Source organism: Numida meleagris, chromosome 3 (genome assembly GCF_002078875.1).
Source record: "Numida meleagris isolate 19003 breed g44 Domestic line chromosome 3, NumMel1.0, whole genome shotgun sequence".
In the NCBI taxonomy this organism is placed as follows: Eukaryota; Metazoa; Chordata; class Aves; order Galliformes; family Numididae; genus Numida; species Numida meleagris.
The window spans coordinates 91115948-91129278 of NC_034411.1; positions in this window are offsets into that span (position 1 = coordinate 91115948).

A 13331-nucleotide genomic window follows, 5' to 3' on the forward strand; every position below is an offset into this window, starting at 1 on the left:
AAGCAAGCGTAGCTTCAGCTTTCAAATGAAGTGAGAACTGCAATGCATAAGTGTGCTGTGGAGATAATTAAGCTCACTCCTTGCTTAAAATGCTGTCTGCTGTTTCCTAAGAAGACAAAAGAAGAAAAGCTTTCAGAACTCCTCTTTCTTTAGAAACTACACCAGCATTGCAGGGACCATGTCAAGGACATCCAGAACCTAACACAAAAATATGACAGGGATCATTCCCAAGAGAGATCAACAACAGCAAGTTTGCACAGTGCCAACCTGCTGTGCTCCTGTAGTATAAAAATATGGCACATTTATGGGGGGAGATAGAGGCAGTGGAATAAAATCCAACAAGTCCAACTCTTGGCTGAGTCCCCCAGATAGTTCTGCTGGACCATGCTATACTACTGAACCAATACCCTTTTCTATCCTTGGAATGATCCGTAAATCAGTGGATCATTCTCTATCCAGAGAATAATTTGATCTCAAAACTCAGAGGAACTGATTTTAGCAGCCTCCAGAAAGCTGTCAGAGAAAGTCACTGTGGCATTTGTCACAGGGACAGCTGAATCAGTGGAGACTGTTGTGACACTGCTCTCTCGTGGCAGCAGATTCACATTTCTTCCTGGAGCACAAAATCACTTGGGCTTTCCTGAAAACACTTTAAAGGTATTTTGCATCACTTTTCAGTACTGGCCTCACAAAGAGTAGCTACTGTGACAAGATTACAATAAATAAATTATCATAACAAAAATTAGTGATTATTTTTATTCCATTAATTATCTCCATATTACCAACCTTCAACTTTTCTAACTCATGAATCTTCCTTTCCAGTGATTGGCTTAAAGTTGATGAGATTTTTAAAAAGTAATGAGGTTTGGATTTCAGCTTTTCAGTACATGTTCTGATTCTTATAGTGGAAGGAAACATAATGTCTAGAAGGAAGTTAACGACGGTGAAAAAAAAAAGAAGAAATACAAAGCAGCTCCATACCTTAGGAAAAAAAAAGGAGTCTTCAAATACAAGCACAATATGTAATAACAAGTATTTGAAAGTTGTACCAGCTGTATTTAATCAAATGAATCATCACATGCATTTTAAAAGTTGGATTCCTTGTTAATAATTTTGCAACATTTCATTCGGGTTGCTGCAGATTTTCTCTGAGTTCAGGATACACAATTTTTAATAGTACATTTCTGTCTACTTTTGGCAGCCTGACACTTCATTTTGTATTGAGCCTTTGCGATGAATGAAAAGGATGATTGATGGTGTTCTTTTCCCAAGATACTTTTAATTGAATGTTTGACAGTTTATTTTACTCTAAACACTTCGCATTCAGAATTTCTGAGTTTAGTTTCTGTCTCCATTTCATTTATCTTGTCAGTCAAGGTTGTGAGGAAGAAGTAGATATTTTATCTTCTTTTGGGAGAGGGAAGGTACAAAGACTGCTTTCTGTTGCTTTCTAAATAAACAAAAAACACAGAATAAAAAATGCAACAAAATAAAATATCAGAAAATAAAATATCAGAATAAAAAATTATTCTGATATTAAATATTAGCTTTATATAACACTGATTTCTATTCCTGTAAATAATAACCTTTAAATTTGACATTAATTGGACATATTCCTCACACATAACCCTATGAACAAATCTCTGCAGTGTTAAGTAATGTTAAGACAAATGTGTGTTGACATTTTAATTCTACTAATAATCTACAGCAGCAAGATGTTGGTGTATATTATCCTCCCTAAGCAAATATGTACATACGAGTGCTGCTCCAAAAGTAATGCCTCCTGTTTTATGATGTTGGCCCACAACATCAGAAGCAGATGTTAATGGTATGGCAGTACAGGTTGAACCTTCCCTTTCGTGACATTTTGTTGCCATGTGACAGATGGCAGCAGGGGGGAGGTCTGACAAAATGGCATCTGACATGGAAGTGCAGATGAAACGAATGTGTGGAACTGATTTGCATGCAGAAAAAGTGGCACCTGCTGACATTCATCAACACTTGCTGAATGTTTATGAAGACCAAACAGTGGATGTAAGCACAGTGAGGTGGTGGGTGGTGCACTTCAGCAATGACAACAGTGACAGTGGGTCACCTCATCTGGTGCAGATTTTTATGAGCACGGCATGCAGGCTCGTGTTCATCAGTGATGAAAATGCTTAGCTAATGGTACTGATTATTTTGAGAAATAGTGTTTTGTAGCTGAGAATTTTCTTTATCTCTCTAATCTCTCTGCATGGTGGATCTTTTTTCCTTGTTGTTGGCTTGAAGATCTCTGCCTCATATTGTATTACACCGTGCAAAAGTACCTTCAGGTGTTGGTTTGGGGTCTGCCAAGTGGCCTGTCTCGCATGCCTCCTCAGTATTTTAGCATGTAGGCTTGTCCATTTTTTCTGATTAAAGATTCCAGTTGGAGAAATGAATACTAGCAAACTTTCTATGCATTATTCAGTTGTGAATTCCTATTATATTTGAAGTTAGGACATTATGCTTCATTTCTCCCTTTTCTATCATGCTATGAGGTAGTAACATCCAAATAAGGTTACGAGATTTGCTTAAAACAAAACTGCTGCATTGTTACTGTAGGTTTGCAACTCAGGATATGCATAGTGTCCTGTGATGTACTACAACTAAAAGTAGAGACTGCTATAAAACAATGTGGAATTTTGAATAACTTTATAAAGGGAATTTGGAGCTAAGAGTATTTTTGTATTTCCTGAAATGGTGCATAAGAAAATATTCTGAACACACTGAATGAAGGAAATAGAAAGGGAATGGGAAATGCAGAAAGGGAAAGGGAAAAGGAGAAAAGGAAAAGGAGAAAGAAAGGGAAGAGAAGTGAAGTGAAAAGAAAAATACATGCGATGAAACTCTTCTGTTATTATAGTTACTGTTATTCTCTTTTAGAGAATATAGCAGTCAGCTGAACTCTAAAGAACGTCAATCCCGGATATGAGAACTAGAGGGGAAATTCTTCTCTCAGTTAAGTGATTCAAGTGCCATTGACTTCAAAGGGAGCCTCAGACTTGCAACTGAGGACAGAATTGACCTCAGGACTTTTTTTTTCTCCAGGTATTCATTTTTCAGAAGGTATTGAGAGAGTTGTTTAGGGTTTTTTTTTCCCAATTTTTTTTTTTTCTTCACACAATCCTTCTTTATTTTGTCATTCTGCTTTTACATTTCATTTCAAAAGATCTAAATATGGTGCAGATTTTTTCCTGTTCCCACTATTGTAAATGTGGACTATAGCAAAATAGTCAAATTGCATTAGAGTTAAAATGAATTCAGAGACTTTTTACTGGTAACTAAACTTATTTAAAGTTTGCGTTTGTTGAAGTTCCTTGAGAATTTCCTCCAGAGGAAATACTCCACCTCACACACTTAGACATTAGCCCTAAGTGGAGACAACTCTGAAAAAAAAATGACTAGATGTACACAAAATTTATTCCTTCTATTCCTCTTTACACATTGTGAGTGATTTACGACAGAAATTTCTGGTAGCTAGAGTTCTGTCAGAGCTCCATCTGCAGAGATTGATACTGCTGTTAATACCTGGTGGCAACTCTTTTAGTTCACAGCTATTGTATCTTTATTAATTCATACACACCAATTTGCAACTAAGTCAGAAGAGAGGCACTTTTATTTCATTTCCTTTTATGTAAATTGGTTTGGATATTTTTCATTTAAAGATATTTAAGTCATACAACCAGGCATGTCAAACACTTTGACAAAAGTGGACAGCTTTAATCTCTACCTCACTGGGGCTCATAGATAATTTCCCATAGGAAAATACAGTGAATCACTTGATCTCAGCTACTTTAGCTGAACTTCTGAGGAGAAGAATATTGTATCTGACATCACTAAAATCCCTTCAGGTAGATTATTTTGGCACCTGCAGCGTTTTCCTGATGTTTTAACTAGTATAAAATTAATCTTTCTGGAACGTAACCTACTGTTTCAAAAAGCAGCAATATGTAAGTTTATAGACATAAAGTTATTTTTTGATTTTCAGAAACGTGTACAACAGAGAAATGAGAGAAGGTATACAAAAACTACAGCATACTGTAAATTATAGAAACACATGAAAGCATAAAAGCTATCAAGGACAGGAAAAGCAGTGTAAAGATTTAAAGACACATCCGAGATAATAATTGATTTTAATTAAAAAGGAAAGAAACTGTTGTAAAAGATGTATTTCTGGAATGCAGCATATTTTTAATTGGTTTTTTCAAGGATCCCTTTCCAGCTCCTCACAATGCTTTGTTTAATCTCTTCTGCAATCATACACATGAATTCATCATATTGACTTTCAAAGAATATGGTTTCTCATGTAAAAGTATATAGATTCTAAAGAAAAAGGGAAAGTGAATTACTAAACTTGCAAAGCGTATCAGTGAGCATCCCTTCCTCCTGAAGCACTTTGGGCTTTGAATTTAACCTTTTATCAGGATTTTATTGTGACCTTATAAAGTATATTTTGTACTTACATAGTATTTTCCAGTAGTTTTATTTTATCATTGCAGTTCCAACACATTAGCTCTAATAATTTGTTTCTGTTACTGACAATCTTGAAAACAGTGCAAACACTGTGTTATAAAGAATTGTTTGCTAATTTTATTATTATTTTCATAGACCACTGCTAAATTAAAATCAGCCTGAAATAAATGTTTATGTATGATTAAGCACAAGTCAACCAAGGAAATTTAGAATCTAGTATTAAAGTATTGAAGTCTGTTTACCATCAAATTTTGTGACAGAGATGTGGAAAAGCAAAGAGCTATAGATGAAAAGACTTTTCTCTGCATTTACATAGAGATTTTTACTTAACAAAGTTTTTGCCATTGAATTTGTCTGGAAGAGAAATGCAAGCAACTGTTCAGAAGACACTAAGAACTTGGCTGTTATTTTAGACCTTTGTTAAAGAAAAGTAAAAATTATGACCAAAAACAATCTATAATGAATGGGGAAAAAAAGATGGGAAAATAACTGAGTAATTCAGATCATACTAAATACAAAAAATTAGTAAGAACAATAAGGTCAACATGAGAAAAGCTGCAGTCTGCAGAAAAAAGCACAATAAGAAAAATGTTTTAGTTATTTATTTACATAAATTAATACTGAATGAACCTTGAAAATTGCATAGGCTCATTACTGAATGAAAATGATACTGTTAACAGTATAAAGAAGAAACAACCTTATTCAAAGAGCAACTTATTTTTATTGATTTTTTAAAATATTATTTATACATACACATATGTGTATATATATATTTATACGTGTATATATATGTATGTATATATAACAGAAGGAAAATGAGTACCAGGAACAGTCTTCTAAAGGTTCATTAAGGAATAAGCAATGATGGTAGAAAACGTATAGTTTACTTATACAAATTTTAAAAGTGGAATGTTTTTCTAACAGTACATAGTATATGACTAGCATTCATTTGTCTTTGTGATGATGTGATTTTAAGGTCGTTAAGGGTTTTTTTTTTTTACTTTTTAAGTTTTTTTCAGTAATTGATTAGTTAAGCTGATTCTGTCTAATTGAAGAAAATAATTATGTATTAGCTTCAGAAAAAAAGCAGAACCACATGCATTAACCTCCCAAGTGTCCACATAATCTTTTTGTCCTTGTCTACATTCTGTTCTTTTACTGTTCTTGTGTATTATTCTTGTGGTATTATAATCAGTGAGTAGAACAATCAGTGAGTATTATAATTCAGTGAGTAGAACAAAAGTGTGGAAAAGAGATTATCTGGTCACTTAGGGCCCTGCTGTCTTCAGTGAGCTTTATATCAGGTTCATAGTTTGTGGAAATAACCCTTGAAAATTTACATGGTACTTAAGAAAATATCCAATAAATGTAAGGCAGACAGCTGAATGTATAATTTAGAGAAAGCACTGATAGAATATGCTTCATATCTTAGAAAATAAAGCAAAAACTTGAAGTCCTGTTGTCGTTTAACCTGGCAGGCAGCTAAACACCACACAGCTGTTCACTCATACTCCCCAGCAGTGGGATGAGGGAGAGACCAACTACCTGCTAGCAATGCAATGCCTCACCGCCCATTGATCAATGCCCACCAATCCCTGAGCAGTGGCTGCAGTGGCTGGTCCCCACCAACTCCCCACAGCTTTGTGACCTTCTGCATGGTGTCACATGGTATGGAATAACCCCTTGCCTAATTCAGGCCAGCTCTCCTATCCCTGCAACTCCCCTCTTTCCCCTCCTTCCCCCTCTGTGCCTTATTGCTGCACCATAATGGCAGCGTGCCTTCCCTACCAAGCAGCCCATTGCTCAGCAACAATCAAAACATTGGTTTACTCTCTGATTGAACTGTTCTATTGCTCTGTTGCCTTTACAGTGAAAAATGTGTTCCTATATTTCTATCTTCTATATCTATCTTGCAGGTCCCAGCTCAGCGATGCAGGCAACCCCCATCCCAGCCTACCTCGGTTCCCCACGTGCCTCTGTGTAACAGGTTTGAGGCCCTGGAACCTGAGAGAGAGGTGAGTGAGGATGCAGGAGGAGCTCTGCCTGCAAGGTTGCCAAAGTTGCCCAAGGTGAGGTGGTCGACTCCACGCCTTGAGACTGCCTCTGCCAGGAAGGACAGAAGGGTGTTCGTTGTAGGCGACTCCCTTCTGAGGGGAACGGAGGGCCCTACATGTCGGCCTGACCCTACCTGTAGGGAGGTGTGCTGCCTCCCTGGGGCTCGGGTCAGGGACATCTCTCGAAAAATCCCTAGTTTGATCCACCCCTCTGATTATTATCCTTTATTAATAGTTCAGGCTGGCAGTGATGAGACTGCTGACAGAAGCCTGAAACTTATCAAAATATGACTTCAGGGGACTAGGGTGGTTAGTTCAGGGAATAGGAGTACAAGTGGTATTTTCTTCTATCCCTTCACTGACAGAGAAGGACACTGAAAGGGGCAGGAAAACCCATCTCATAAACACGTGGTTGAGACGCTGGTGCAAACACAAGAATTTTGGGTTCTTTGATCACAAGGCGGTTTACTCGGCACCAGGCCTGAGGTCTGCTGATGGGTCTGGCCTGTCTCAAAGGGGGAAACGCATTCTTGCCCAAGAGCTGGCAGGGCTTATAGAGAGGGCTTTAAACTAGAGAGGAAGGGGGAAGGGGATAAAACCAGCCCTGCAAGAGGTGTGCCTAGGCAGGCATCGGGATTAGGGGTGAGGCAAGGGGCTCAGCTGAAGTGTGTCTATGCCAATGCCTGCAGCATGAACAACAAACAGGAGGAGCTGAAAGCCTTCGTGGTCTCCTTCCCTGCTGGCTCATCTTGCGGCTCAGGGGGACAGCTTGTTCCTGCGCCTTCAGGACTTCCTTCTTGAGGTTCCAATTGGCCCATTTCTCGAGATTGTTCAGGTCCCTCTGGATGGCAGCACAGCTGTCTGGTATATCACCATATATATGGTATATATGTATGGTACATATATAGCAACTTCTTCCAGTTTAGTATCATCAGCAATCTTGCTGAGTGCACCCCACCTCTTCATCTACATCATTCTGAAGATGTTGAACAAGATTGAACCCAGTATTAATTCCCGGAGTACTCTATTAGTTTCCAGCTTGTTTTCATCTCACTTATCCCTTTGGACCTCTTCATCCATTTTTCAATTCACCTGTCTGCTCATCCAGTCCTTACTTCATCCGTTTCACTATGAAGATGTTATCAAAACCTTGCTGTTTAATAACAGCTATAAGTTCCCCCATATTTATCATAACCAACTAAGCACATATTCCTACATGAAACAATTATCTACTGCAGATTGGAACACCTATGTACAGTAACTTTAAATTGCAAAATGCAACCTTTTCGCTCCTTCCACACTGAGATTCCAGAAAAAATAATTCATTTAGTATTTATTACATGTGTGGCTAGTTAATTTGTTTGAGATGATCTCACTTTTCTTCTCTCTTGTTTCATTCATTTGAATACACAAACATCTCAGGATGCTGAATGCAGCCATCGGCTCTTATTGAAACTGAATATTCTAAATCAATGTGTTGGACTTCACAAAATCTGAAGATTATTTAAAAATAAATTCTGATTCTTTTTCTACAACTGGGTTTCCAGGATGTTGTCCTTTGTATTGTTCTAGGCAACGCTTAAAGATGTTCTATTTTTTCTATCACTTACAAGTACCTTCTCACAATATATACACTGTAAATTACATGGTTTAGGAAAGGTTAAGGCTTGGATGGAAGATAAGCAAGCTGAGACCCTATGTTCTTTGATGTACGATGAACTATCTGGGAAAAAAACATTCAAAGGCAGGGGACATCTGTAACAGAAACAGAACTGTTTGTCCACAGTTTATTTTAAAGATTCTGAAACATACAGGCATTCCAGATGACTTCAGCTGTTTCAGAATGGCCATATAAATGCTACAGATAGGATGACTATTTTTATTTATAGACTGCTTGAAGCCTGGGCTCATTTCTTTAGGAAGTCAGCCTTGCAGTTTCGTCCATGCCACTGTTATTTCAAGACTTAAGTTATACTGGTACCGTAAAAAGGTACTGCATCTTTTTGGTACCAGATATGATGCACTGTAGTGCATCATTTGCTAAATAGTGTTTTTTTCTTTATGAGCATACTATATTTGTGCACTATGATCTGTATTAGCTGTTAGAGTTGTCAGGCCGATATTACAACTTTGGTTTAGATCTACAGTGGCTGGAGATCCACACATATAAGACTCACCTGTCTTTCACCCTCTGCTGCATCTCTATAATTTTGAGATGAAACAAAGCTGACCTGAACTTTAGTATATATAACAGAAAGTGGCTGGCCTCTTTTTATTACCAATTCACTATCTCTGGCACTGTTTCCTGTCTTGGTTCATAGCATCTGCAGTATGGTGGTTTTTTTTAGGGCATGCCATAAAATCAATCCTATTTTTCTCTGCTCACAAAAACACAGCAGTTAGTTAAGGCTTGACAGGACTACTCTACGGACAATGTAGAGTTTTTTTATTTACTTTTAGAATCTTTGATGTAACTGAGGCTAGCTGTACTGCATTAATTTTCTTTTAATATGATTGTACCTGGAATGCCAAATGCATTGTTTTTATTGCAGAACTGAAAAATTTAGATAAACAAATAAATGAATATGGAGATCTGCATGGAGATATTTTGCATGGACTGTGAAAAATAGTAAACTACCCATTTAACATTTATAGAACAGTCTGATCTTTTATTTCAGGATTCATGATGAGTAATTGCTTAATTCAACCATTTTTATTGCTCAGATGTATTCATAGATTTTACTGTAAATTCAGCATTAACATACCATATCTATAGGAAGTTCACAGTTTAATTTAAGACCTTTTCTTCTAAATTTGCCATATCTAATACATGCAAGTTTGGAGATTACACTGAGGTGTGTGGTGCAGTGGACATGTCTGAAGGATGGGATGCCATCCAGAGGGACCTAGTCAGGCGTGAGCAATGGGCCCAGGAGAACCTAATGAGGTTCAACAAATTCAAGTGCAAGGTCTTGTACCTGGGCCATAGCAACCCCCACTATCAATACAATCTAGGGAACAAAAGGACTGAGCACAGCCCTGCTGAAAAGGACTTGGAGGTACTGGTGTGGCGAGGGCAATGTGCCCTCGCAGCCCTGAAAGCCAACTGCATCCTGGACTGCATCCAAAGAAGCATGATCAGCAAGTCGAGGGAGGTGATTCTGCCCCTCTTCTCTGTGCTAATGAAATCTCACCTGGAGTACTGCGTCCAAATTTGGAGTCCTCAGTACAGGAGAGACATAGACCTGTTAGAACACATCCAGAGGAGGACCACAAAAGTGGTCCAAGGGATGGAACTCTTCCCCTACAAGGACAGGCTGGGATTGCTGGGGCTGTACAGCCTGGAGAAGAGGAGGCTCCAGGGAGACCATTGCTTTTGATTAATCTACTGTCTTGATTAACTTTTTTCTTAGGAAAACCAATAAAATCTCTCTTAAAGCAACTCATGAAAACATGTTTTTGCAATTAAAGGCAAAAACATATCTCCTCATATGTATCCTCAGTTCACTTTAACTTGGGTCAAATGAACACTTTTTGGGGGGAATAAGTTGTATTTCAAGTACATAATAGATATGTTTTCAACATTATGAAATATTTCCATTAAGATGATATCCTGGATCTTTAGGCAGAATCACAGTTCTGTTAAATACTGTAGATTTTCTTTTTTTAAAGGGTTCAGATACATTTTGTATTTTAGAAATTAAACAATTGTACGAGATCAAGAAATCCATACTATAACAGATTTTAGTTCTTCTCTTAGATATGGGAAACTAAATGTATTAAACTGCCATCATTTTCAAATACAAACTTTACTTAGTTAAATTCGTAATCATTTTAATCCTTCGGGATGAATCACCTTCCCACTTTTTACATCAAAAGAGTAGTAGTCAGAATCAAAACCATATTTTCTTGTAAAAATTATCAGACTTTAAGTGCATTATGATTTTAAAATATCTAGAAGAATATAAAGAAATATGTGAGTACCCTGTATAATTCGTCTGCAGGTAATCAGAGGTCCACTAAGTATGGGAAATTTCATTCTTGTCCTATGTCCTCACATCACACAGATACAATTTAAGCTTACAATTAGTATAGGTGATTGTCCTCATTTATGAAACTGTAGTAGGAAGAAATGATAAAGGAACTACAAACTTTAATAAATACAGGCAATCAAGTAGCTTTGATTATTTCAAAGAATGATATGGAAGGAAATATTCTTCTTGAAGTCTAAGATCAGAGTAAATCTTCACCATTACATTACACTGAAAAATTACAAGAAAGTAAAGTCTGGCAAAGAGTTAACCTAAGGCAATGTTGTTCAGGGAACAGTGTGAGGTAAAGAAAGACCATAAACTAAAATTACAGCGGTATTTTTGAAAAGTCACTAGTAAAACTCTGGCTCTAGCAGTGTCAATGTCTGTGTTGGGGTTTTTTTTATTTGTTTTTGTTTTGGTTTTGGTAAGATTTTGTTTGCTCATGGTTTCTGAAAATGACAACTTGACATCTTCAGATAATTTTAACAAACATTATAACGACACCTTTTAGAGGAATTTAGGGAAACATTCAGCAAGTTGAGAAGCCAAACTTTACCTTTAACAATGGAGACACACTTTGGCATTAGATTTTATTGTCTGCTGCTTCAGGGCTGACGACATAAATTCAGTGATGCCACAGAAAAGAGTCCCACACAGTATAATCCTCCTTCCATTGTTTTTTCATTTTGCATTCTGTAGGCAGAGCAAAACAATCAATATGTATTTCACATTTTAGTTTCTGCCTGCAATTCATACACCTTTTCTCTAGGGTTCTATATTTTGTATTCCCAAATTGTTTTGTCACATTTCTGACATTGTTCTTATTTGTTGTCTATTATAACACAAATAACAGAAGTGCATTGCAAGATATTGGATGTACATAAAGAGCAAACTGACCAGAAATACAAAGAGTTGCTCTTTTTTTTTTGCTTCACAAAAAGAAATGGATGATGGCAAGTCTGATCTATAAAAACTCGCAAAGCTGAATAAATAGAAATTGCCTTTAGGATTCAATTACGGATATTAATAGTCCTCTCAGATTCTGCTTCTTGGTGAAATCACTGAGTGAAATTCATTAAGAACGTTCAGTTCCTCGTGTTTGTTGTTGCTATAAAATGGAAACCATGGCCCCAGCAGAGCTTCTGTCATATCTAGAGACAGAGAGTTGTTCCCACCGGTGCTGTAAGAATCCTGAATACCAACTAAGAATTGCCCATATAGCAAGATAAATTAAGTACAGAGATATATATCATACCTGTCTCTGTTTAGGCACATAACTCTGATCTCTAGAGACTGGCTACTTCAACCTTCAACCTTTAAGAAATGGAAAGCTGACTTTTAAGAAGGAAAAAACAGACCATTCTGCCATTCTTATTATAAATTCCTGGCAGCTTTATCATTCAAAAAACTGGCTGGAAATTTGCTGTTAATTTCTTTCTCATGCTGAGAAGTTTCAAACACCATAACCTTCCAGTCTAAACTCACAAAACCCACCCAATCCTATCAAAGCTGGTATAACCTTCACTTCTTGCATACAGCTGAACTTTTTCTGGATTATTTTTTTAACGTAGTGAATACGGTACTGTATAAGAGGTAAATAGCTTCTATAGCAATCATCTGAAAACAAAGCAAAGTCATTGCATTTTATGATGGATGTAGTGTTTTTTCGATCTGTAAAAATGTCTGTCACAATAGGTTTCACAAGTCTCTGTGAAACGTTTCCTAGTTCTCAGATTCACTCTGTATTTTTATGCTACACTTGACTTACAAAACTCCTGAGTGGTCCCAGAAGAAGAAAACGGACCACCTACCTTCTAACATGTCTAGAGAGCCCTTTTCTTATCTTTGCCATATTTTCCCTTAAAACTTTGGAAATAAAAGATACATTTAAATCCTGACAAAGACAGTAAGAGATCAAGCATGAGTCCACTTCTTAATCAGCTGCCTCAAATGTGAGGCTATTACTGGAAAAGGTAGGTGAAACAATCACCACAGTTTCCCTTCTGGCAGAGCAAACTTATTTTCCATAATATTCCATGTCTTTAAAGGGTTATGGCTGAAAAATTTTCTGTCAGACTGTCATGTTCAAAAGTGAGAGACTGAGAATTTCTAGAGATGTAATTTGGACCTCTCTCTCCTAGACTATCAATAATTTCTTTCTCGGGATATGGATGTTTAAAGCTATATATCTTCTAGCTGTCACCCAGAGGCTAAAGAGACTTTAGACACTGCATGGCTGTGTGTTTAAACTAATTTTAGAGATCTTTTATTTAGTAGTTCAAAATGTAAGGAATTACTGCATCTCTGTACCACTACGACTTGCTGGCACATTTTCTTAGGTTTAGACTTAAAATTTTTACTTAAATCTTTTTTCAGGCCATTCTCGCAGTGTAGTTTGTCAGGGTCTGACAGCACCATCATTGATATCATCTTAATTACTTCTCCTGTGACTGGGCTATGAATTAGGCCTTTAATCAGGTTCTCAAATGATCATCCATTATTTTGGCAAAATCTTAAGAATTATTATTTAAATCATGTTATGATCTGACAAAAAAAGGTATATTTGAGAAAAAGCTTTCACATTTTTATTTTCCTCAACAGTATGCATCTCAGTCTATCACTCTCATTGTCCTAAAAAACATTAAAAGCTCTATATAATCTCTTTTGATGAATAAGAGTAAACTGCAAATATATCATATGAACGCTCTCTACAGTGTTTTCTACCAAATAAGCTTCTGTAAGTTTG